This window comes from Peromyscus maniculatus, chromosome 3, assembly GCF_049852395.1.
Source record: "Peromyscus maniculatus bairdii isolate BWxNUB_F1_BW_parent chromosome 3, HU_Pman_BW_mat_3.1, whole genome shotgun sequence".
Taxonomy (NCBI): domain Eukaryota; kingdom Metazoa; phylum Chordata; class Mammalia; order Rodentia; family Cricetidae; genus Peromyscus; species Peromyscus maniculatus.
Genome location: NC_134854.1, coordinates 61,146,375 through 61,170,965, shown reverse-complemented (window position 1 = coordinate 61,170,965; position 24,591 = coordinate 61,146,375). Strand labels below are relative to the sequence as shown.

Below are 24,591 nucleotides of genomic sequence, written 5' to 3'. Positions count from 1 at the left end.
TTAACCTCTGAGCCATCTCTCCAGCCCCATGAAAGTAGTTTTAACCCGATTGATCCCTTGAAAGAGTCTCAGAGACCCCTTTGATTCCATGGTCACTTACAGACTGATCCTGAACTTTATACACAGAAGGTACAGAACGGACATTTGATGAATTTGATATGCTATTATTTAAACAAGACAAAGCTCCCTGAGTACAGTTTTGTGGGCGACCTTATGTCCATGCAGGCAGCCTGATTGAGAGCAGGGTTTCTACTGCAGCTGTGACAAGAGTGTGAGCGGACAGAAGTAGATTGTATGGCTCAGTACCTCAGACCATGAAATAACTGAATACAGCTGGATAAGTCTTCAGTGCCAACATTTGAAGCCTTGTTAGATTTCTATTAATGGGTTCTCTATTTTTTGTCTTAATTTTGTAAGGTGGGGGTGCTCCTCAAGTAGGATGGAGCTGATCAGAAAAGCAAATACCAATTTCAAATTCAGTGGTCATTATTGTGTTGATTTGTTAGTCTTTTGATGAGGGCCACAAAAGGTGAGATGTGAACCACCATTTTTAGTTTCCTGATGAGTTAGTACACAGTGCTGTTCCTCTCTTGATTTCTAAACAACCCTTCCTTTCGTTGTTAGGGGGAGTTGGTTTTCAGGAACATTGTTTACTCTAAATCTTTATAATCTTTGAATTGAAAGAGGCTGTTTCTTGAAAAAGAGGATGGGGTTGTAATTCAGTGATAGAGTGCTTACCTGGTATTTGCAGGCTCTGGCAGTCCTCACATTAAAAAAAAAAAAAAAAAAAAAAAAAAAAAAAAAAAACAACTTGGAGGGAGGGCCTATAGGAAAGGAATTAGTGAGAGCAAAATAAAGTATCTATGAAGATGCCTCGGGACTGGAGAGATGGCTCAGGGGTTAGGAGTACTGGTTGCTCTTCCAGAGGACCCAGGTTCAATTCCCAGCACTCATATGGCAGCTCACAACTGTCTGTAACTCCAGTTCCAGGGAATCTGGCACCTTCACACCAATGCACATAAAATAAATTTAAATAAATTATTTTTTAAAAAGATGCCTCCATGAAACTCATTACTCTGTGTTTACATACAAAATTAATTATAAAAGTATGGGGGACTGGAGAGATGGTTCAGTGGTTGAGAGCACTGTTCCAGAGGACACAGGTTCAATTCCCAGCACCCACATGGCAGCTGACAACTGTCTGTAACTCCAGTTCCAGGGGATGTGACACCTTCACCCAGACATACATGCAAGCAAAACACCAATGGACAGAAGAAAAAAAAAAAAAGAATAGGACAAATTGTTATTTCATCCTTGCAGAAATAAATATTGAGTAAAGACATTGCTTCAAAACAGGGAATGTGTGTGTGTGTGTGTGTGTGTGTGTGTGTGTGTGTGTGTGTGTGTGTGTGTGTGTGTGTATGTGTATATATATATATATATATATTTTTTTTTTTTTTCCTTCAAGACAGGATTTCTCTGTGTAGCTTTGGAGCCTGTCCTAGAACTTGCTTTGTAGCCCAGGCTGGCTTCCAATTCACAGAGATTCGCTTGCCTCTGCCTCCTGAGTACTGAGATTAAAGGCAGGCAAGGTGTGTACCACCACCGCCCGGCTGATTTACACTTTTAATAGAAATTAATGAAGGGATTGGCTATTTCAAATACTTTCTTAAAAATAAGATATACTTATTTTATGTATATGGTGTACATCTATCTGCACATCAGAAGAGGTCATCTGATCCTGTGAAACTATAGTTACAGACAGTTGTGACTGACATGTGGTTATATGGGAATTGAACTCGGGACCTCTGAAAAGAGCAGCCAGGGCTCTTAACTGCCGAGCCACCTCTCCAGCCCCCTGAGTAAGAATTTTATATTATAAAATGGTAGTGCCAATGGGTAAAAACACTTGCTGATAGCCTGACCTTGATGGATCCCTAGGTCCCATGGTGGAAAGGAGAGACCCACCTCCCTAAAGTTGTCCTCTGACCTCCATGTGTATGCTACGGCACATGTCTGAACTTAGAACACATCACACACACACTTATACACAGTAATAAAAATGACTGTGTGTGTGTGTGTGAGAGAGAGAGAGAGAGAATGTTGGGCATGGTGGCTTGCTGACCTGTAGTCTCAGCACTTTGGAGGTGGAGGAGGAGGGCCAGGAATTCAGGATCATCCTAGGCTTAAGTACAAGCCTATCTGGGTTACATGAGGCCCTGTCTTACCGACTTCCAGGGGGAAAAGTCATTGGAAAAGTATATATTATAACTTGATGAAACTGGTGCAGTGTTTGACTGGTTATGAGAGGCATTTTTATACGTACACTTTTGTAAATTTGCTTAGTCCTTATTCATAAAGTTAAGCGAGATTATAGCAGAAAACCTGGAAACATCTTTGAACAGTTCTAAGTTTTCCTGTGAACTTGAGTTTTAGAGAAAAAGCTATTAATGTTTTCTTGGTTTCTACAGAATATATAAGATAATAAACTAAACCACTTAGTAACCAGGAAAGTAATACTGATTCTACTTTAATAGAATTAGCTTAACTATGCAAGTAAAATGAGTAACTGCGAGTAATCTCTGCTGTCATTTGTATGAGCACTTTTTATTAGAATAGTGAATAAAAATCCTTAAATGTCCATATAAACCACAGAGCTGTGTAGTCTTAAATAGACTTACCCATCCACTATACCTTTGTGATAAAAAGACTGTTCCTTTTTCTTATCGTTGCTGTTTTTGGCGAGGGATAGAGTGATAAAATGGATAGCACATCCTGTCTACTTTTAGTTTGAGCCTTTGTCCACCTGCCTGCATTTTGATAATCTCAGCCTACTAAAATAATGCATATTTGTTTTGTTTTCAGGGGGGTGTTTGCTATTTATTTCTGTAGGGATGAGTGTTAAAATTGAAGGTGGAAATAGTGGTAGACCCCCCCCCCTTACTTTTTAGGACTACATATGTGTAAGTGCCTGAAAGTATGTACACTTGTAATCTCATGGAAACCAGAAGAGGTGTTGGATGTTCCTCCTTTGCTCTTAAGCTATTTCTTTGAGGCAGGACCTCTCTTTGAACCTGGGCTTGAATTTTCTTGGTAGACTGGGAACTAGCAAGCCCCAGCAATCCTTCCCGCTAGGGTCTGAGGTTATTGGCACGTATGGAATGCCTAGGCCAGTGCTTTTAACTGCTGACCTAACTCTTTAGCCTCCGCCCTCATTTTTATTATTATCATCACTATTGCCAAGGGGAGGCATGTGTGTCATAGTGCCTGTATGAGGTCAGAGGACAACTTTGTGGGTTCTGGGGATTGACTGGGTGGTTACATGGCTTGCTGGACAACTGACTACCCTCTGTGCCTCAAGACAAAGGAAAATCATAAAGGATACTAAGTTAATGACTTTCTTTCATGCTTGTGCCCTCCCCCTCTCTTCATTCTCCACAGGGTCTGAATATGTAGCCCTGGCTAGCATGGACTTCACTGTGTAGCCCAGGTTGGCCTCAAACTCTTGGTGATCTCCTGCTTCAGCCTGCAAGTGCAAAGATTACAGGCAGAAGCCATGATGCTCAGCTGAAAATCCTAAGAGTGAGTGAGTGTGTGTGTGTGTGTAGCTATAATCTAATTTAGTTGAAAAGGGAAAGAAAACGAAGGAGTATTCCATAAGAGACATGCCTAGGAAATTTATTGTACCAGATATTGACAGCGTATGCCTATAGGGACATCTTATAATAACATCTAGGAAGTTAGCTTTATTGTGTAGCATATTTTAAACATTCTGTGAGGGGCTGGAAGGTGACTCAGTGGGTAAAGCTATTTGCCACACCAGTTTGTCTGACCTAAGTTCAATCCCCAGAACCCACATAAGAAGCCAGATGTGGTGATGCACATCTGCCGTCCCATCACTTCTCTGGTGAGGTGGTAGTAGAGAGAGGAGAATCCCCTGGAAGCTTGTTGGCCAACCAGCCTAGAGTGTGCAGTAGTGTGACTCAAACAGTGAGAGACCCTGACACAAGGGAAAAGGAGAGACCACAACTTTTTTGTCTTCTGTACTAGTGTGTACATGCCTACACTTACTCATCATACATACACTAATTAACAACAAATCAAACATTGTCAAAATTTTATAAGATGTTTCTAGTAAACATATTTACCAGGTAGATGATACTTACCTTTAAATATTAACTACTATTTTGGTTTCTTTCTTTCATTCATTCATTTAAAAAAACTCTTACAATGGACCCTGGCTGTCCTGGAACTCCTTATGTAGACCAGGCTGTTCTCCTACTCACAGAGATCTGCCTGCCTTTGCCTCCTGAGTGCAGAGCTTAAAGACATGGCCCATATGCCTGGCTATCTTAAGTTGTTGTTTTTGTTTTTTTTTTAATGAGAAACTATGAAAATGAAACATTACAGATATTTCTGTTCTGCTTAAACCAGAGTACTATGTATTGCTTATACTTTCTTCTTAGCAACTTGAGGTCACTGTGGGAAGCAAGTTACTAGCCTGTGTTGGGATTTCCTCAGCAGCAGTGCTTTTGTATTCATTTCTCTTGTGAACTGTTGGTTCGATTCTACCAGCCCAGCATGCCACTGCAAGAAGAGGAGGAAGAGTGGGATGCAGGGCCTCAAGTGCTTCTCTCCCTGATGGCTGTAGTGGGAAGCCGCCAGCAGCCATGCCTCTTACTGGAGAAACTGGATCACTCCATCTCCTCTGTCTGTCCTTCTGTATGTTCACATATATTCAGCACTAAAGAACTGTAAACTGTTTGTAGTGTTCTACCATTCCCAGTAACATACGGTGGACATTTTATTTATGAATAAAGCTACTATATCCTTCAGGACTTGTGTGGTATGCCTCCATGCTGACAGACCTGGATCCTGTCTCGCACAAGCATGACGCTGACTGTCCACAGCCACTGTACTCAGCGTTTCCGCCATGCTCCTCTTGTAGAGTGATGTCTTGGCAGCCAGAATTGTACTTAGCACTTTTATTCCAGAGATCTCTGCAGTGAGAAAGGGAGCTGTCTTGTTTTGACCCATATGAACTTGATTCTAAGAGACTAGGAAAGTTGGGTGAGCAGCTGTTGGTGGGTTGATAGCCAGCTGCATGCCGCCCATTGTGGCCAGGACCAAGGATTACACTTGATGCGCACCCCCCCACACCCCAAATGTGGCAAATTGTATCAAAGATCACATCAAGAAAATTTCAGTGACAAAAATATTTTTTAATTTTTCTAATTTCATCTTCCCTTGTCTAAGGTACTTTAAAATATGTAATCTGGCCAGGCGGTGATGGCACATCACCATCCCAGCACTGAGCACTGAGAGGCAGAGGCGGGCGGATCTCTGAGTTTGAGGCCAACCTGGTCTACAGAGTGAGTTCTAGGACAGCCAGAACTACACAGAGAAACCCTATCTCAGGAAAAAAAAAAAAAAAAACCTTAAAAAAAGAAAAACAAGCCGGGCGTGGTGGCGCACGCCTTTAATCCCAGCACTCGGGAGGCAGAGGCAGGCGGATGTCTGTGAGTTCGAGGCCAGCCTGGGCTACCAAGTGAGCTCCAGGAAAGGCGCAAAGCTACACAGAGAAACCCTGTCTCGAAAAAAACCAAAAAAAAAAAAAAAAAAAAAAAGAAAAACAAAAAAAATACTTAATCTGAATGCTGCAAACTTTTACTTATCATGAGAAAATTTTGATTTTTTTTTTTTAATTAATGCTGTGTAAACAGTATGTAGGCAGTTCGGGTTTCTTTAGAAATCTAGGGTAACATTTTAGAAATTACCCCCTTTTAGATATATGGATCTCTCTTATAAGTTAAACCAATTCCACAGTGGAGATGTTAATTTTAATTTGAGGTAGAGTTGTTCTGGTTTTTATAATCAACCACTTCCTAAATTTCATTGCCCTCACTCTGCTTTATTCTGCCGGCTGCTTTATTTTCCTTATCTAGAAATCTAATGTGAGTTTTTCATTATATCGCTGTGCTTTTTGTCTTCATTTTATGCTATACTAAATTTATTTCTTTAGGTATTCAAGATAGATTAGTGAATTACACAGTAAACATGGAAGTTCAATATGTAGACCTACTGGCCTTTGAATCATAGAGCTCTGCCTGCCTTTGATTCCCCTGGTGCTGGGATTAAAGGAGTGGTCTACAACACCCTTTTTCCTTTTTACTTTTTTTTTATTTATATGAACTCTCTGTCTGCACATACACCTGAATGCCAGTAGAGGTCATCCGATTCCATTATAGATTGTGAGCCACCATGTGGTGCTGGGAATTGAACTCAGGACCTCTGGAAGAGCAGTGCTCTTAACCTCTGAGCCATCTCTCTAGCTCATGAAATTTAAACTTTTGATCAACCAGGAAAGTTCAAATTTACATTTCTGATACTGTTTGGAGTTCTTGGGGAAACATTTTTGTTTTATGTTATTTGGAAAGTTTTGTTTTATTATTAAGCAACAAAATAAGTACTGTTTATCTGTCTTAATTTATTTGATATGTTTTCAAGTAATTTAGATAGATCTGTTTCACATCCATGTAATATGTGAGTTAGAGGTATTGAATAGCTCTCCATCCTTAAATGTCTTTCATACTGCCTCCCAGTTTCACAATTGTGTTAACTCAGTGGGGTTTCGTTTATTACTACATAAAGTAATGGCTCCCTCTGGACATGGTGGCTCACATCTGTAGTTCCAGCAAACCTGGTGCAGAGACAGGAGGATCGACACACATTTGAGGCCAACCTGGTCTACACTGGCAAGTTCCAGCCCAGGACTATACAGTGGAACTGTGTAAAAAGAAATCAAAACAACAAAGAAATAATGTCTCCAGTGTGGCTTACAATGGAACCTTTTACGTTCCTTTTTTTTTTTTTTTTTTTGGTTTTTCGAGTCCTTTCTCTTTCTAAAGTGATGTGGCCTGGCAGCAGTGGTTCCCTGTGCCGTTGCTGGCATTTGAGGCAGCTGTGGTGTGTTTACCTGTAATACCAGTACTCGGAAGGTGGAAACAAGAGCCCTGAGCTTGAGGTCAACCCATAGTATCATAGCAATACTCTATCTCAAACAACCAAAAAGATAGCTTAAGAGAAATTATTGATACTGTTTTAGACCTTCAGAAGGCAATTTCATATTGTTTAGTGTAATAAAATATGAAACTGTCTTATATACACAGTATATAGAATTATGCTCATTGCCAAGAGATTGTTTCTGACCTTTCCTGTTTGCCCCGTTGCTGTTAGTTTGCCTCATTTTTCTTTTTTTTTTTCTTTGTAGTATTGGAGATGAGATATCATGCTCCCCAGGTTGGTCTTGTCTCCTTGTGTATCTGAGGATAACTCTGAATTTATGATCCTCCTGCCCCCACTACTCAGCACTGGGACTGCATGTGTACCCACCATGCCAGGTGTATGCAGTCTTAGGGAATGTTGAGCCAGGGCTTTATGCTGCTAGGCAAGTACTACCAACCTTGCCACATCTCCAGCCTGGACTGTGGATTCTGCATAAAGAAGAATATTTAAGTCAGTCAAGGTATTGGACACCAGGAATTCCAGCATTCCGGAAATGGAGGCAGGAGGGCTACATAGCAAAATCTTGTTTAAAAAGAAAAATTGACAAAAATCATAAACAGATCTAATAGATGACTATAAACTATAATTGTGATGCTGCTGCCTTTGAAAAAGTTAGCAGTGGTGTTTCTGTAACTGAATTGCCAAGAAATGAATGGTTCTGGATAATAAATGTTGGCAGTACTTTGAAAAATATAAATGCAGTTCTCTCTCTCTCTCTCCTTAAAAATTTCTTAATTATTTTTATGTATAAAAACTCATGATTTCTTTCACTGTGTAGATGGTCTTGAATAATCCATACAAGGAAGGTCACTGAGTCCAATGTAATGATGTCTGTGGCTTTCCCACGCTGGCGGCATATATTCAATCCTCTCCCAACTCAGACAATTCCAAGTGAAACTTTCACCTGGTGACTGCAGGACAGCTTCTGGTGATGCTCTTGCCTTCAGATGGCCGATGAGGGAATAGAGCAAAAAGGGAGCAGACATAATTTTTTTCTCAACGCTGTTTACATAAAGACCACCAACTGACACTCTGTTCAATCTTTCCCTTCAGAAGTTGGCATCTCAGCTGTTCTGACATTTACCTCCGGCCAAAAAAATGACTATTGAGTTCTAGTTACGAAACAAACTTTTTGGGAGTTTGGGATTGCAGGTGTGCCTGGCTGAGTGGTAGAAAACTTACTTAACATGTGCAGGGCTCCTGGTTCAAATCCCCATCACTGAAGAAACAGAAAGGATTTCAACATAGAAACAGCCTGAAAAAAGTGAATAGAGCCCACTTTGACGGCTCTTTCTGTCTCATCAAGTGGTCAGGAAATCTTGGCACCCTGCCTTCAACATGTGTGAAATCTGACGACTTCTCAGCACTGTGCTGCTGCTTCCCGGTCTGAGCCATGTTCGTGTCTCAGTAGTCCTACCATATTCCACTCTCCACTTCCTTCATTCTGCTCCTTACACATCACCACAGTAATCATCAGAAACACAGAGTAGATTTTGCTGTCTAGTTTTATGTCAACTTAACAAAACTAAAGTTACCCGAGAGGAGGGAATCTCAAGACAATGCCTCCATAAGATGGGGCTGCAGGCAAGCCTGTGGAGCATTTCCTCAATTAGTGATTGATGGGAGGGGGCCCAGCCCTTTGTGGGTGGTTCCAGCCCTTTGTGGGTGGTTCCGTCCCTGGGCTGGTGGTCCTGGGTACTATAAGCAAGCAGGCTGAGCAAGACAGTATACAACACCCTTCATGGCCTCTGCATCGCTCCTGTCTCCAGGTTCCTGTCCTGTTTGGGTTCCTGTCCTGACTTCCTTCAGTGATGAACAATTTTTTTATGGAAGTGTAAACCAAATAAACACGTTCTTCCCCAACTTGCTTTTGGTCATGGTGTTTCGTTGCAGCACTAGAAACTGTAGCTAGGACATCGATCATAGCCCTCCTGATGAAAGGCTTCCAAAGACTTGTCCTCTCATGCTAAGTAAAGTCTAAGGCTCTTACCTAGCCCACACACCATGCAGTTGTGGTCTTGTACTGCTTCTCTGGTCTCATCTGCCACTCCCGTCCACATACAGGGTCCATCTTGCTGTCCTGCTATCCACACAGCAACACACCAGAGAACCAGAGTTTGGATGCCCAGAACCTATGGGAATGCTGGGTGACACTTGTAATTCCAGCCTCAGAAACTGGAAACAGGGATGCCCAGTGCAAGCTGGCTGGCGAGACTAGACATCAGCAAGCTCTGGGTTTGATTGAGAGACTGCCCCAGTGACTAAAGTGGGAGAGTAATCAGTAGATGAGTTAAGACATTGTTTCGGGCCTCCACAGGCACAAACATACCCACCCACAGCTACTTCCCACCCCCTACACACATGGTCAAAGACAGGCATACATCACACACACACACACACACACACACACACACACACACACACTCACTCACTCACTCACACACACACACACACACACTCACACACACACACACTCACTCACACACACTCACTCACTCACACACTCACACACACACACACACACTCACACACACTCTCACACACACACACACTCTCACACACACTCACACACACTCACACACACACACTCACACAAATGGAGACGGGGAAGAAGGACCTTCTTTGAGCAGCACACAGCACTCTCCATGCTCTCTCTCACTTTCCCATCTCCCTAATCTTACTTCATTACTTCTCTCCTTAGTGCTTATTGTGCCTAGAATTAGATGTGTGTTTATTACTACCCCTGCCCCTTTAGGATGTAAAGTCCAGGAAGTCAGGGATGGGTCGGTTCACATTAGTGTTAGGAATGAATGTTTGAAACTTTGGTGTCCCCCATGTTTTTTGCTTCTTATTTACTTACTTGGTTTAATTTTTATTTTATTTTATTTTGGAGACAGGGTCACTATGTAGCCCTGGCTGACCTGGAACTAACTTCATAGACCAGGGTGGTTTTAAATTCCGAGATCCACCTGCCTCTGCCTTCTACGTGCTAGAATTAAAGGCATGTTCAACCACACCCAACTTTTAGTTGTTTTTTTTTTTGGGGGGGGTCCCCCTGCTGTGGATATCACTCTATATAAATAAAACACTGATGGCCAGTGACCAGACAGGAAGTATAGGCGGGACAAGGAGAGAGGAGAATTGGGGAAACAGGAAGAAGGGGGGAGAGACACTGCAGCCACCGCCAGGACAAGCAGCATGTAAAGACGCCGGTAAGCCACGTGGCAAGGTATAGATTTATAAAAATGGGTTAATTTAAGATAAAAGAACAGTTAGCAAGAAGCCTGCCACGGCCATACAGTTTATAAGTAATATAAGCGTCTGAGTGATTATTTTATACGTGGATTGTGGGACTGCGGGGCTTGGTGGAACCTGGAGAGAAGCCCTCCAGCAACACCCCCCTTCAACCATTATTTATTTGTTTGTTTGCAGCAGGTATCATTCTCTAGGCCAGGCTAGCCTGGAGCCCATGGCAGTCCTCCTGCCTTGGCGTCCCAGATTTGGAAAGGATGTGAGTCTGTGTGGTTGGGGTTGCTTCTTTTATTGTTTTGCTTTATGCTTTATTCTCAGTAGTTTTCTGGTTTGTTTACCAGCCCTGTTGATGAGTCCAGTACTTCCACCTACGTTACAGACTTCCCCAAGTTCCGAGTGAGCATCTGTGGGGCAGCTCTTAGAGTTCCTGTCTTCCTCCACAGAGCTGCGCTCACTCTGGCTGGCTAATGAGCACTCACTCCAGCAGAGGAGCGGAGTCCTGGTTTTCCTCACTGCACACATCTGCTTCACTGAGTTCCTCTGCTCGCCACTGCCGTAGCTCAGGTCTTGCTGTGCTGTTTCGTTGTTTCACCTTTAGACAGGCTTTCCTGTGGAGCCTGGCTGCCCTGAGCTGCAGTGTAGACCAGGCTGGCCTCCAAGTCACAGAGAACCATCTGCCTCTGCCTCTCCTGGGCTAGGATTCAAGGTTGGGCCACCATACCCTGCTTTATCCTCATTGTCTTAAGTCACACCTCTAGTAGGTTCCCCAGGGATCACCGCATCAGTCACTGACTAGATCACCTCTAGCCTCAGGCCTCCCCATGGTCACACAACTGGGATGTTGCAGAACACCACTTAGCTTTTCAGCCTCGCATCATTGCTAGCAAAGCCTGGAGTCTGAAGACCTGTAGTCTGTGGGTAGACTGGGTTATACTGTCTCTCCGAGGGACTGCTTACTAGTTTTTAAAGAAACTAATGTTTAATAAAGCCCTTTCACCTCAGGTTTAAAAAGATGTGCTATTTTATATTTAACAGGTATATATATGTATCTGTTTGGGTATGTACATTCAAGTGCAGGTGTCTGCAGATGCCAGGGTGTCGGATCCCTGTAATAACAGGCGGTTGTGAGCTGCCTGATATGGGTACTAGAGATAGAACTTGGGTCCTCTGCAAGAGCAGTATGGACTCTTGATGGTTGAGTCCAGCCTCTCATCTCATTTTATGAGTAAGTGCTATTATCTTACAAATTGCAAATAATTTTGAAACCTTGTAGTAGTAGAACTTTCTCTTCACTTTTGTTCTTCTTTCTTGTGTTAGAAAGGAATCTTTTTTTTAATCAGGTGCTTCTGAGCAGTAAGAATAACTACAGGTTAGTTAGCACAGTGTCTAAGACTCCCACCCTCCAGCCCCCCCAGCTGAACCCATTGCTTCTGCTCCAAAGGCCATACTATTTTCTCTGCTCAGAATGTTCACCCAGATGGCCTGGAACTGGTTTACAGATGGTGGTGAGCCACCATTGGGGTCCTGGGAACCCAACCCAGGGCCTCTCCAAGAGCAGCAAGCGCTCTCAACTGCTGAGCCATCCTCCGGCCCCTTCTGCGCACTCTTGACGGTATACATGCTCAACTTCTTTCTGATTGTTTTTTGTTGGAGATGTTCTGTGCAACTCAGACTGACCTCTGACTTGCTGTGTGGCAGCAGTGACCTTGACCTGCCTTCCTCTCTCAAATGCTTGGTGTGCCACCAAGCTAGACTTCACTAAAGTTTTAGAATGATACAAAATGTTTTAATAGTATGAGGAACTTTTTTTTTTTACTTTATATCAAATGCAAAAAGTACTTATAAGATATGTACAAAGGAGTGGAGTTTGCTTCCCAGCCTCCATTTCAGTAACTCATAACCTCCTGTAACTAGCTCCAGGGGATCTGATTCTTTCTTCTGGCCCTCCCAGGGAACCATGTACACACACACACACACACACACACACACACACACACACACACACACACACACACAGCATACATTCACATAGAAACAGACAAATATAATAAATGTAAATGTTAGAGAAGAGATGGTAGGAACTAGGACCCAGCAGACCTGGCAAAGGGGTTCTGGGGTAGTGATTTAAGATGCTTTTAGGTTTTTGTTTTGTTTCCTTTGGGGTGTATGTAGGGGTCTGAGAATTGGACCAGGACCTCATGCTGGTTTTGGTGCCCCCTCCCCGCCAGGGTTTCTCTGTGTAGGCCTGACTGTGCTGGAACTTGATCTATAGACTAGGCTGGCATGGAATACACAGAGATCTGACTGCTTCTGCCTCCTGAGTGTTGGGATTAAAAGTGTGCTCCAACACTGCCCAGTGTTTTTTGGTTTTCAGTGCCTGTCTTTTCTCAATTACCCTCAAAGAACATGTGTCATTTCTATAAGAATACATTTGAATGTTTAAAATAAAAATAGAATGTGAGAGTTGAGGGCCACAGTTTTTCTCAGAATATGCATGCTAAAATGATATGATAATGCCTGACAGGAATTCAGTACATATTGGTTAAATGAACGCATCAGTGATTGAGTTGTACACATTCCTAGATGAGTGCCATTCACTTATATAATACTCCTGTGATTTTTGTGTGACTTATGTGCTTGTTCATGTGTATTCGAGCACCCAGAGTTGACTTTGGGTGTCTTCCTCCATTGCTCTCCACCTTATTTTTTGAGACAGAGCCTCTTACTGAAGCTGGAACTCATCCATTTGGCTAGGCTGACTGGCCAGTGAGCTTCAGGGAGTCCCATCTCCAGAACCCCACTCTTAAGAGCCTAGCCCCCCATTCCCTGGTGCTGGGGTTGCAGACACAGGTGCCACTGCACCCGGCTTATGTGTGGGTCCTGAGGTTCTGCACTGTGTTCTTCAGTTCTTAGAGGAAGCGCTGCACCCGGTAACCATCTCGCTCCTGATTTTATGCAGGAAAAAACATCCTTGGCTCAGTTATCTTCAGAATTTCAAGCCAGGCCAGTATCATTGAGCTCTACCTATAATCCCCCTCCCCCCCACTCCACCCAGCCCTGGATGCGGAGTCAGCAAGGTCTGGAGCACAAGGCTAGCCTGGGGAGTTCAAGGCTAGTTTGTTTTATGTTGTGAGACTCTACCTTAAAAAAGAGCCTGGTGTAGTGACATACACCTTTAATCCCAGCACTCAGGAGGCAGAAACAGGTGGATCTCCATGAGTTCTAGGGCAGCCTAGTCTACAGAGCAAGTTCCAGAATAGCCAAGACTACATAGTGAGACCTTGTCTAATAAAGAACCAAAAAAGAGAAAGAAAAGAAAATTCATGCATTGAACTGTTCTTCAGAAATTAGGAAAGAGCTTTCACTGAGTGTCGATTGTGTGGTGACAGATTCAGCAGAATTGAGGCCTGCCACAGAAGCAGCCAGGCCACAGTACTATTTCACAGTATGTATGCAGTTTGAATAAAGTGCTCTTTGTGCTGGTCTCAGACTGAGGGCGGGGCTTGTGGCCATTTATGCTATTTCTCCTTAATGGAAATTGAGGCCGCCTCTAATCCTGCTATCACATGACAGCTACTTATTTGATTTTTGGTAATTTGGGAGCAGCTGCAGACAAACAATTACTCTACAAAAAGAGCCAAGCGGCTGTGTTCAGACCCAGTCTCCAAGTGGTTGGTTGATCACACCAAACTTCACTTCCACAGCTTTCCTGAAACAGGTATAGCTTCAGCAGCTCACCTGCTTTTGCATCCATGTGTTTGAAAATACATTTTTTCCTTCTTTCCTTCTTCCCTCCTCCCTCCCTCCCTCTTCTTCCCACTCCCCTCTCTTTGGAGATGCGGTTTTACTATGTATCCCTGGCTGGCCTGGAACTCAGTGTGCAGACCAGGCTGGAAGAGCTAAGCAGCCACATTTAGACCCAGTCACCAAGTGGTTAGTCATACCAAACTTCCCTTCTCCCGCCTTTTAAAACTAAGTATAGATAGCTTTGGCAACTTGCCTGCTTTTTAAGCACCTACATGTTTGAAAATACATTTTCTTTTCCTCGCCTGCCTCTATCTTTCTTTTGAGACAGGGTCTTATGTAGCTCTAGCTGGCTGGAACTCATACAGATCTACCTGCCTTTGCCTTCCAAGTGCTGGGATTAAAGGCCTGTACTACCATATTTGGCAAGACGACATTTTTTCTAATCCTTTTTATGACTGTCACTGACATTTATCAGGCATCTCTTTCATTGAAGGCACTGTGTCCGACGCTGGCTGTAAACTGGAATGTGGTACTGAGTGGAAGCCTGCTTTCCTCTCACAGGTGGGTCGGCGTTAGCCCTGGTTTTTGCACAGTAAGTTGTTGCTAAGGAATCTGGTGTGAAAGGCACCAGAGGACTGTGCTCCTTTGGTCCCAGACTCCCCCATGTCTGCTGTCTGCTTCTCATTGATGCCTCTGTGCCGTGCCATGTACTTTGCCAAGCTGTTGCCTCTGCCTCTAGCACCCTTTCATTCTGGGCCCAGAGACTGTCTCTTTCAAGATGCTGCCTGTGTCCTGGCAACCTTGTCTTCACAGTGTTACTTAGCCCTTGGCAAGTCTTGCTAGCATGGGATTTGCTCCTTTTTTTTTAAAAAATGACACTGCCTACTTTCTTGTTGGTTCAGCCTCTTAATATATATACACTTTAGTAAAAATTGTTCTAGGGGCTGGATAAATGGCTTAGCAGTTGGAGAGTGCTTGTTGCTCTTCCAGAGGACTGGAGTTTAGTTCCAGTACTCACAACAGACAGCTTACAACAGCTTGTAACTGTAGCTTCAGGGCTTCTGACACACCCATCTGACCTGTGGACACCAGGACACACATGCATATACATGTGTACAGACACACATAATTTAAAAGCTATTATAACCTAGGAGTTTAAGCATTTGCTTGAGTAAAGTAGCACAAGGAATTGGGTAGGTAGGGTCTTCTATAAGAAGTAAAAGGCAGCATTGCTTTTGAATTTGTATCTACAGAGTGGCAAGAGACATTGACAATCTTCAGATCTCTATGTTGAATTATCATGTCAGATTGGCCTGAGTTGTATGAATTTCTCCATTACAAATTTCTTTAACAATGATGTACAGTGGCCTATGATTAGAAGCAAGTCTTTCTCAAAGTAAAAATACAATGTAAAACTGCCCCATCCAATATGAAAGCCAGAAGTCATATTAACATGAAGACTAATTAAAATTAAATTAGAAAATTTTAATTCCTAAGTCAAAGTATCACACTTCAATATGGTCAGTTGCCACTGGTGTATATAGTGGCTGTTACCTTGCACATGGCAGACCAAAATGTCACTGCTAAATGCTCTGTTGGATGGCACCATCTAGAACCTGCAGAAGAGTAGGCAAGGTCTTTAAAGCACTTGGTGAAGTGGGTTAGCCTAACTGTGCTTTAAAAAAAAAAAAAAAGATTTGTATTTACTTTGTGTGTATGAATGTGTTGCCTGCATGTATGTGTGTACACCACAGGTCCCTTGAAACTGGGGTTACTGATAGTTGTGAGCCACCATGGGGCTATTAGGAATCTAACCTGAGTCTTCTGCAAGAGCAGAATTGCAAGGCTCTTAACTGTTAGAACATACTGTACATACACTTCTAATCTTGTTCAAGGTATTGTACCTATACAGTTCATTTAACAAGGTAATGCAAATTGCTAGTTCTTGAAAGTTATTATTACCAACTAATTAGGATATAAAGAAATGCAAGATAGTAGTTAGTCATTACAATCAAACTTGTAAGTCATACTAGGTATGTTTTCAAGGTTAAACAGATATATTTTAGATAGACAGGTCATCTTCAAACACATTCAGAGATCTACAGAATATGGCATTTAAGATGTTTTAAAAACATAGATTCTTCCTTCCTTCCTTCCTTCCTTCCTTCCTTCCTTCCTTCCTTCCTTCCTTCCTTCCTTCCTTCCTTCCTTCATTTGATGACAATGAGACATGTCTGTTCCCGGCAGCACCAATCTACTTCAGAGAAGGATGGGCATTGAAGAAAACTTCATATAGGGTTTACTTTCTTTGTGGCAAAAGTTAGCTCCACTGGGCAAGAAAGTGCCCTTGCCTTGACTGCTGACAGTATGCTGTCCAAATGGACAAGCAGGACACAAAAGAAAGGATTGCTGAACCTTGCCAAGTCAAGATAGGAAGGCCCCTCAGAATATCCTGCTTCACAGATAAGTCTGTCAGATACACTAGCTCTGTAGGCTGAAGATGGATGCCCCAGTGTTGCAGAGGAATCTTGGGTGACTGTCCAGGCAGCCAGCTGTTTCTGCCATTTCTCACATTTTTTAGAAGTCACTTGTTTGCACTTCCTGCTTACTCAGTTAATATTATTTCATTCTTGGGTCTCTGACAGAGTCGAAGACTAGATAGTTAACATATTCAGAAAAGAAACTCACTAAAGAGGTATAAAGTGTATAAGTTTGAAAAACATCAAAAGATAGTTTTAGATTGGTAATGCAAGTTAAGGATAGAACATGAATTAGGTACAACATTTTGGACTCACCAAAATAGGATAAATAATGGAGTATTTTCTCTGAATTTGTCAAATATTTATGGACTGGACATTATTAATATAATTCTTGACTGTATAGATTATATATACTTTTTGTACTTGTATATAGTTTTTCTTATATTAGTTATAACCTTCTTTTATTATTTTAAACAAAAAAGGGGAAATGTGGTGATATATTGTGTACCCTAATAAAATTTGCCTGACGATCAGAGACCAGAAAAGCCACTAGATTAAACATAGAGGCCAGGCAGTGGTGGCACACACCTTTAATTCCAGTACTTGGAATCACACACCTTTAATCCCCTCACTAGGAAGGTTGAGACAGGAAGTGATGGCTGGGCAGAGAAAGGTATATAAGGCTTCTGGATCTTTGTGAGTTCAAAGCCACTCAGGACTACATGAGATTGATTAAATCTAGGAGAGAAACAGAGCCAGGCAGTGGTAGCACACACCTTTAATCCCAGTATTTGGAAGTCACACGCCTTTAATCCCAGCACTAGGAAGGTTGAGACAGGAAGTGATGGCTGGGCAGAGAAAGGAATATAAGGCGTGAGGAGACAGTAACTAAAGCCTTTTCAGGCTGAGGAGTCCTAGAGGTAAGACATGGCAGTGGCTTGTTCCTTTGTCTCTCTGATCTTTCAGCATTTACCTTAATATCTGGCTCTGGGTGTTTTTTAATTAAAAGACCATTTAGCAGTTTGTGTTACACTTAACCAATGATCCATCTCTCCAGCCCTAACTTTTTAAAGCATGTTCTAGTTGAAAATTTTAAGGACTTGAAGTTCCTGTGCAGTCTTTACATTCAGTTTCCCTTTGGCTGTGGCACCCTCTAGTGCGTCAACTTTAGCAATACCAACTTGAAATGTTCTGGTTCTCATTTGATTGCAGTCAAAGAACTCTAAAACATTTTGGAAATCCCTGTCTTCCTCCCCACCATCTACCTCCCTCTCTTGTCTTCCCTCCCTTTAGAAAGTGTCTGTATCTTTTACCCGTCCTCCAAGACCAAGACTTGCTTTTTTTTTTTTTTTTTCTTTTCTTTTTTTTTTTTTTTGTGATATATATTTTTTATTTTACAATACCATTCAGTTCTACATATCAGCCATGGGTTCCCCTATTCTCCCCCCTCCCACGCCCTCCCCTTACCCCCAGCCCACCCTCCATTCCCACCTCCTCCAGGACAAGTCCTCCCCCGAGGACTGTGATCGACTTGGTAGACTCAGTCCAGGGAGGTCCAGTCCCTTCCTCCCAGACTGAGCCAAGTGTCCCTGCATAAGTTCCTGGTTTCAAACAGCCAACTCATAAGACTTGCTTTTTGATACAGGTCCTTGTGTGGTCAGAACTCTTGATCTGTGAGCATCGTTTCTACTAGTGTCTTTAAAGGAGATATAGAATAACTTTAAGCACTTTTCTAACTGCCCTTATATGTGAGCTTCTGAATCACTAACTGCATGCTGCATCCCAAGTTGGGTACCTACAAAGAGAATTCATTTGGTCCTCACAGTGATTCCATCTGTCCTTCTGCACTTACATGGTGAGACTACAGCCTAGACACCAAATGAAACTTGTCTAAGATGTCAGTAAGCGACAGAGCAGTGCTGTGGCTCCCGAGTGGGTACTCAGAACCACCGTATTGGCCAGGGAGGATCTGCATTGGAGCGGGTGTGGGATGGCTGTTAAGGAGACTCTCCAGACCTGGGGCCTGTGTTGTAGTGGTAACACAACACTAATAGTAGTAATAGACAGCGCAGGAAATTGTGGTCACCATCCACTACTGATTTTCAGTAGACACTAGAGATGTGCATGTAGCAGCAGCCCCACCCCACCCCGTTTTGTTTCCTATGGTTTTAGTTACCTCTGGTCTAAAAGCATGACACAGAACATTCCAGAGTGAGGGACCACAACTTGTAACTTGCATAATGTTCTCAGCAGAGTGAACACAAGGACGGCTCCATCCTTTTCCGTCTCACTAGGTGTGTCAGTACCCTTTGTCTAGTGTGGCCATGCCATGTAGCCCAGAATTGTGAGGGTAGTGATATGGGCAGGGGGTCAGAGGAACGCTTCAAGAGCTTCGTACAAGTGGCGGGGCGGGGGGGGGTATAGTTTTTGTTGTTTTGTTTTGTTTTTCGAGACAGGATTTCTCTGTGTAGCTTTGGTGTCTTTCCTTGATCGCTCTCTGTAGACCAGGGTGGCCTTGAACTCACAGAGATCCACCTGGCTCTGCCTCCCAAGTGCTGGGATTAAAGGCGTGCGCCACCACCGCCCAGCGAGAGGGTAAAATTTATCATAGGTCTGTGTGTATAAGAGTAGATGAAATAGCCCCCCCCCCCGGGGGGGGGGTAGTGAGGGGGGGGGTGGCGCATGCCTTTAATCCCAGTACTTGGAGGGAGGACAGGCACCAAAACTACACAGAGAAACCTTGTCCCGAAAAAACAAAACAAAACAAAACAAAAAAAAAAGGAAAACAAGAATAGATGAAATATATAGGGTTTAGCACTGTCCACAGTTTCAGGAATCCTCTAGAGGCTTGGAATGTGACACCCACAGATATGTACAGGCTATTGTAGTCCACCAAGACCTAGAACTACAGATGCTTGTGAGCTGCTATGTGGTGAAGGGAATTGAACCAGGCCCTCTACCGCCTTTTCTTGATTTGTCAGTGTTGAGCACTGTGGACTTCTCTTCGAGGTGTGAGGATTACTTCCACTATTCCCTTCCTATCTGCTCCTTTTTTGACAATTATATTGTAATATTCTATTTCTTCTGCACCCGTCATCTTGAAAAATAGGCTGTTAATGCCCCTATCTATTTTCTCACCTCTCCCCCTCTCGTGCCTCTTAGTGTCAGCTTTATTTCATAACTTTCATGTTCTGTTGGATGTCATTAGTGCACACATGGAGTGCCATATGCACATGTGGAGGTCGGAGGACAGCTTGCAGGAGATGTGGGTTCTGGGGATTGAATTCAGGTTGTCGGGTTTGGGGGCAAATGCCTTTACCGGCTGAGCCAGCTCAGCAGCTTAGTTTCTTTGCACTTTGTTCTATAATTGAAGTCTGCAAATAGAAAGCGAATACAACATACATGAACATGGCTTTTTTTTTTTTTTTTTTTTTTAAATCGTAGAGCCCAAGTCTTGGGGGAGGGTAATTGCTTTTCTCTGTAGCTTAGCTGGCACTCTTTGAAGAGAGGCTCTTGGTAGACACATTCTTCTGTTCTTAAATTCCTAGCACTGGGTTTTAAGACACATTTAGCCTTGCTTCTAGTTTCATGCTGGCTTTATCTATTTATTTATTTATTTATTTATTTATTTATTTATTTATTTATTTATTTATTTATTTATTTATTTTAATGATTGTTAATTTTTCTGCTGTGGTACAAGCTTGATCTATTACTTTGTTTCCCATGAAGCAAATTCTGTTGTTGACATTAGAGTTTGTTGATCGTTGAGTGTGATTTCTAGTCTCATGATAAATTTTAGGTTCCAGATGTGCCCAGGGATGTAACCTGAGCCTCTTTACCCCTGGGCACAGTCTTGGATTGGGATTTTTAGAAAGATCTCGCTGATTTGTTTCTTTTGAAATGATAATGGTATTGATTAGACTAATGCTCTCTTCTGTCCTTTGTTATGCTTTGATTAGATTTCTTGGCCTGACCTTCTTCTCCCTTGATTTGTAAATACTCTTCACTTAATCTCATCCATTATGTGTGGATTCGACTGATTTAAGCCCCTGATTGGCTCCTCCAGATTCCAGCAGCTCCCTAGGTACTGTATAGAGATCATGTCACCAAGGTGCTGTATCCCCAGTCCTTGTCTTTTGCTTCTGCCTTAGCTGGTCTGCAGGGAGAAAGCAGAAACACCTCTTACAGTGAGACTGGGTCTCATTTTCTAGATCAGTGGTTCTCAACTTTCTAGTGCTCTAACCCCTTAATACCATTCCTCATGTTGTGCTGACCCCCAACTATAAAACTATTTTTGTTACTACTTCATAACTGTAATTTTTCTACTGTTATGTAAATATCTGATACTCTTAGGCAACCCCTGTGAAAAGGTTGTTCAACCCTGGAGTCATGAGCCACAGGTTGAGAACCAGTGATGTAATGTAGATCAAGCTGGCCTTAAACTTACTATGGAGCCCAAGCTGGATCTTTATTCCCTAGCCTGCCCAGTACAGGGTTACAGGTATTGCTATCATGTCCAGCAAAGATCCACCCCTTTAAAAAAAATGATGTGTGTATGTAGGTATGTGTGTGTGAATATGGGTACCCAAAGAAGCCAGAAGCATCAGGTACCCCTGGAGGTGGATAATACAGGTGCTTGTAATCCACCTGATGTGAGTGCTGGGACCCAAACTCTGTCTTCTGTTGGAGCAGTACATAACTCTTAACCCCTGAACCATCTCTCCACTCCCCAGGAATAATTTCAATCGTTTTGAGTAGTTTGCTGAATACCACTGCCTGTAATGGGATAGACGGGTGAGCAATTTTGCTTTTCTGGTTCAGAAGGTTCTAGCTCAATCCCCCTGACCCCTTCCTTCCTCCTCTCTCTTCTCCATTTTGTGCACAGTCACAAAGTTCTATTAGGTGTGTTGATGTTCTCACTTCCTGTCTAAAACAGTGTTAATTGCTCAGACTAATGTAATATGTGGTGTCATAACATAAGCTTCTCAGATATCGTCAAGAAAGCCTGGTATGATAGCAGGTGTCTAGATATGAAGAAATTGAGGCACAGTTAATAGCACATGTGAGACTTTGGGAAATGAGCTAAGAAAGATAGACTCAAAAGCCTGAGGGTTTTGGCATTGTCATAATTAACAGTAAACACTTATGTTCTGGGCACTGTGTTCTAGACTTTGCTAGGATCTATTTATTCAATCCGCACATCATCCTTTGGAAGATATATACTATGTATTTCTTCCTCTTACCTTAAATAAACAGTGACAGGATTGTGGCTTAGTGATCATTAAGTAACTTGTCCAGGGTGTCTTGGGAAGAGTCTGCTCTTTTCAAATGCACAGTATTTCATATCTTCCCCCATTAGCAATTTCCATTACTTTGGCTAGCCAGAGAATCTGATGCCTTGAGAGTAAAAACTAAAGTCCTTTACTGAAATTGACATGGGGAGCAGAGGGGGTTGTAGAGGTGGCTCAGTGGTTAAGAGCACTTGCTGCTCTTGCAGAAGACCTGGGTTCGATTCCCAACACCCATATGGTGGCTCACACTGCCGATGATACCATTTCCAGGGGATCCGACACCCTCTTTTGGCTTCCACAGGCACCAGGCAGACATGTGGTACACATATACATGCAAGCAAAATACTCATACACATGATATAAATTAAATAAATCTTTTTTGTTTTTTGTTGTTGTTTGTTTGTTTGAGGCAGGGGTTCACTGTGTAGTCTTGACTGGCTTGGAGCTCACTGTCAGACCAGGATGTCTTCACAGAGATCTGCCTGCCTCTGCCAACAGAGTGCTGAGATGTAGGGTGTGTACCATGCCTGGGCCAGAACAAATGAATCTTAAAATAAAATTGACCTAGGGGAGTGGTAGACTGTTTCCTTCATTTTTTCCCTGTTAAATAAATATGGAAGTGGAGATCTGGTGATCTCCAGCGGCATGTGTATGTTAGTCATGACTGACTTAGATAACTTTACTTATTCATGGTTTTGTGAAAGCAGTATTTACAACTACTCCATTCAGGTTCAGAGAAGGCAGAAATGCCTCTGCCTTTGCTTTTAGAGTGTCCACAATACAGGAGGTTAGAGGAGCTGGCGGATGGGGGGTGGGGTGGAAAGAGAAGAGGCCGGCACCAGGCAGAAGTGACAAGCCCGGGAAGCAGACAGCCCTATTGATTTATGCTGCAAGCTGCATTCTGGAGCAAAGATTGAAATCCATTATGCCAAGCACATAGCTTTCAAATCCCTTTGAAAAGCAGTTTAGATGCCATCTAATCCCAAATCATTTAAAAACAGTTTTGAAGTACCCAGAATTCTAAAATGCCCTAAGCAATTTGTCTCAGACTAGAACAGTGAAATTAATGGAAAAATAACACTTTATTGGTATCTTCCTCTTATATATTCTGTTTGTGTGACTTGGTGTATTAAATTGTGCTTTAGATAAGTCCTATACTTTTTAGATAAGTCCTGTATACTTTTGAAAAACTCACAACAATGATAGTATATGAAAGAAACCCTACCAGGCACTCCACTTTTTTTTCTTTAAAACTATGTCATAAGTTCAAACCCTGTCATGGCAAATAAGTATAAATACATACCATACGTAATTCCAGGCATTTAGAAAAGTTACAGAGATGATGTAACACTCTTCAAATACTCTTTACTCAGATTTCCCACATGCTAGTATTTGTTTTCTTCTTCATTTTCTCTCTGTTGAGTAAGTATTTTATCAGGTACCCCAGACATGGTGGCACAGGCCCTTAATCTCAACAGAGACAGGCAGATCTGGGGCCAGCCTACTCCACACAGCAAGTTCCAGGCCAGCCAAAGCTACATAGTGAGACCTCATCTCAAAAACAAACAAGGTGGGGGAGGGAGCAGCTTACCAGAGGAACTAAAGTTTTTAGAAGTTCTCAGAGAGGAAAAATGAGATTTCTACAATAGAGTCGTATAAAAGAAGAATTTCATATGAATAATCATATTCTTTCTACATATAGGTATAAATGTTGTATTTCTGCATATGTATGGTTGCCATTTCTTTTGGTAAGTTCTAGAATGCTGTGCTGTGTATTACTGTAACAGTCAAATTTTACATTGTATTTGCATCAGTTTGTATGAGGAGAGGTGATGTTAGGATGTAAGTTAAATCTTCAACTATGAATCATAACTTCAAATACATGTCAGACCTTTATACATATGTTGATATGTTCAGCCCAGGAAGTTTATCTTCATAATTTTCTTCTTTTTTCTGTCAAGAATCCTTTTTTGATGTTGTTGTGGTTTTTTTATTTGTTGGACTGGTTGGTTGGTTTTTCAAGACCTGTAGACTGGCCTCAAATTCACAGAGGTCCACCTGCTTCTGCCTCCTCTGCTGGGATTAAGGCTGAGCACCAGCACCCAGCTAAGAATCTTTTTGTTTTAAACTACTAAATATGAGTTGAAAACCAAAACAGAGATCATAAGCAGCTGGATCACAGCATGTGACTTTCAGAGCACGGCCGCAGCGTCAGACTCGCGTGTGAGACTCTTCTTAGGCCCGGTGCCCACTCAGCACCTCAGCAGCCGGGGACCCTAACCCCCCCTTCTTCAGAGCCAGCCCTCTTCTCCTAACCTGCCATAGCCACCAGAAATGCCAAGGATTTATCTTTAATAGTTATCCAGTACAAATTTTTGTAAAGATAGGAAAGTTTTATTTTGCTGTGAAATTACTCATTTATTCTTTATCTTAATTTTCACATGTGGTAAAGCATTGTAACAACAAATTTTCGGTGCACAGTTCAGTAATGTTCAGCACGTTCCTGTTATTGTGTACCCTTTCTGCAGACTGCTTGCATTCGAGCCTGCCAGCTGCTTTTCTGTAGACTATTCTAATTCCTTCCTAAAGATGGACGACAGGGCCAGGGAGGCAGCCCACCAGGTGAAAGCACTGCCATACAGGCCTGGCCTCTAAATCCAGTCCCCAGAACCAGGGTAACAGAACGTACCTGACCTCTACAGGCAGGCTGTAGCACCCTCCCCATGCACGTAGAAACACAAATAAAGTAGAGCCCA

The 24,591-nt window shown here is 42.5% G+C and overlaps 1 protein-coding gene across 11 annotated transcripts in view; it reads left to right on the top strand.

Annotated features, from left to right (window-relative positions):
- The window catches only part of Nrf1 (nuclear respiratory factor 1), a 111,579-nt gene that overhangs the window by 14,467 nt on the left and 72,521 nt on the right, over positions 1 to 24,591 (top strand). For 2 of the 11 annotated variants that reach the window (XM_076566571.1, XM_076566570.1), the window contains exon 2: positions 14,558 to 14,625. The exons of the other annotated variants lie outside the window; for them this stretch is intronic. The gene's annotated coding sequence lies outside the window, so the exon portion shown is untranslated. The remainder of the gene's footprint in view (positions 1 to 14,557; positions 14,626 to 24,591) is intronic. 11 annotated transcript variants of the gene reach the window in all.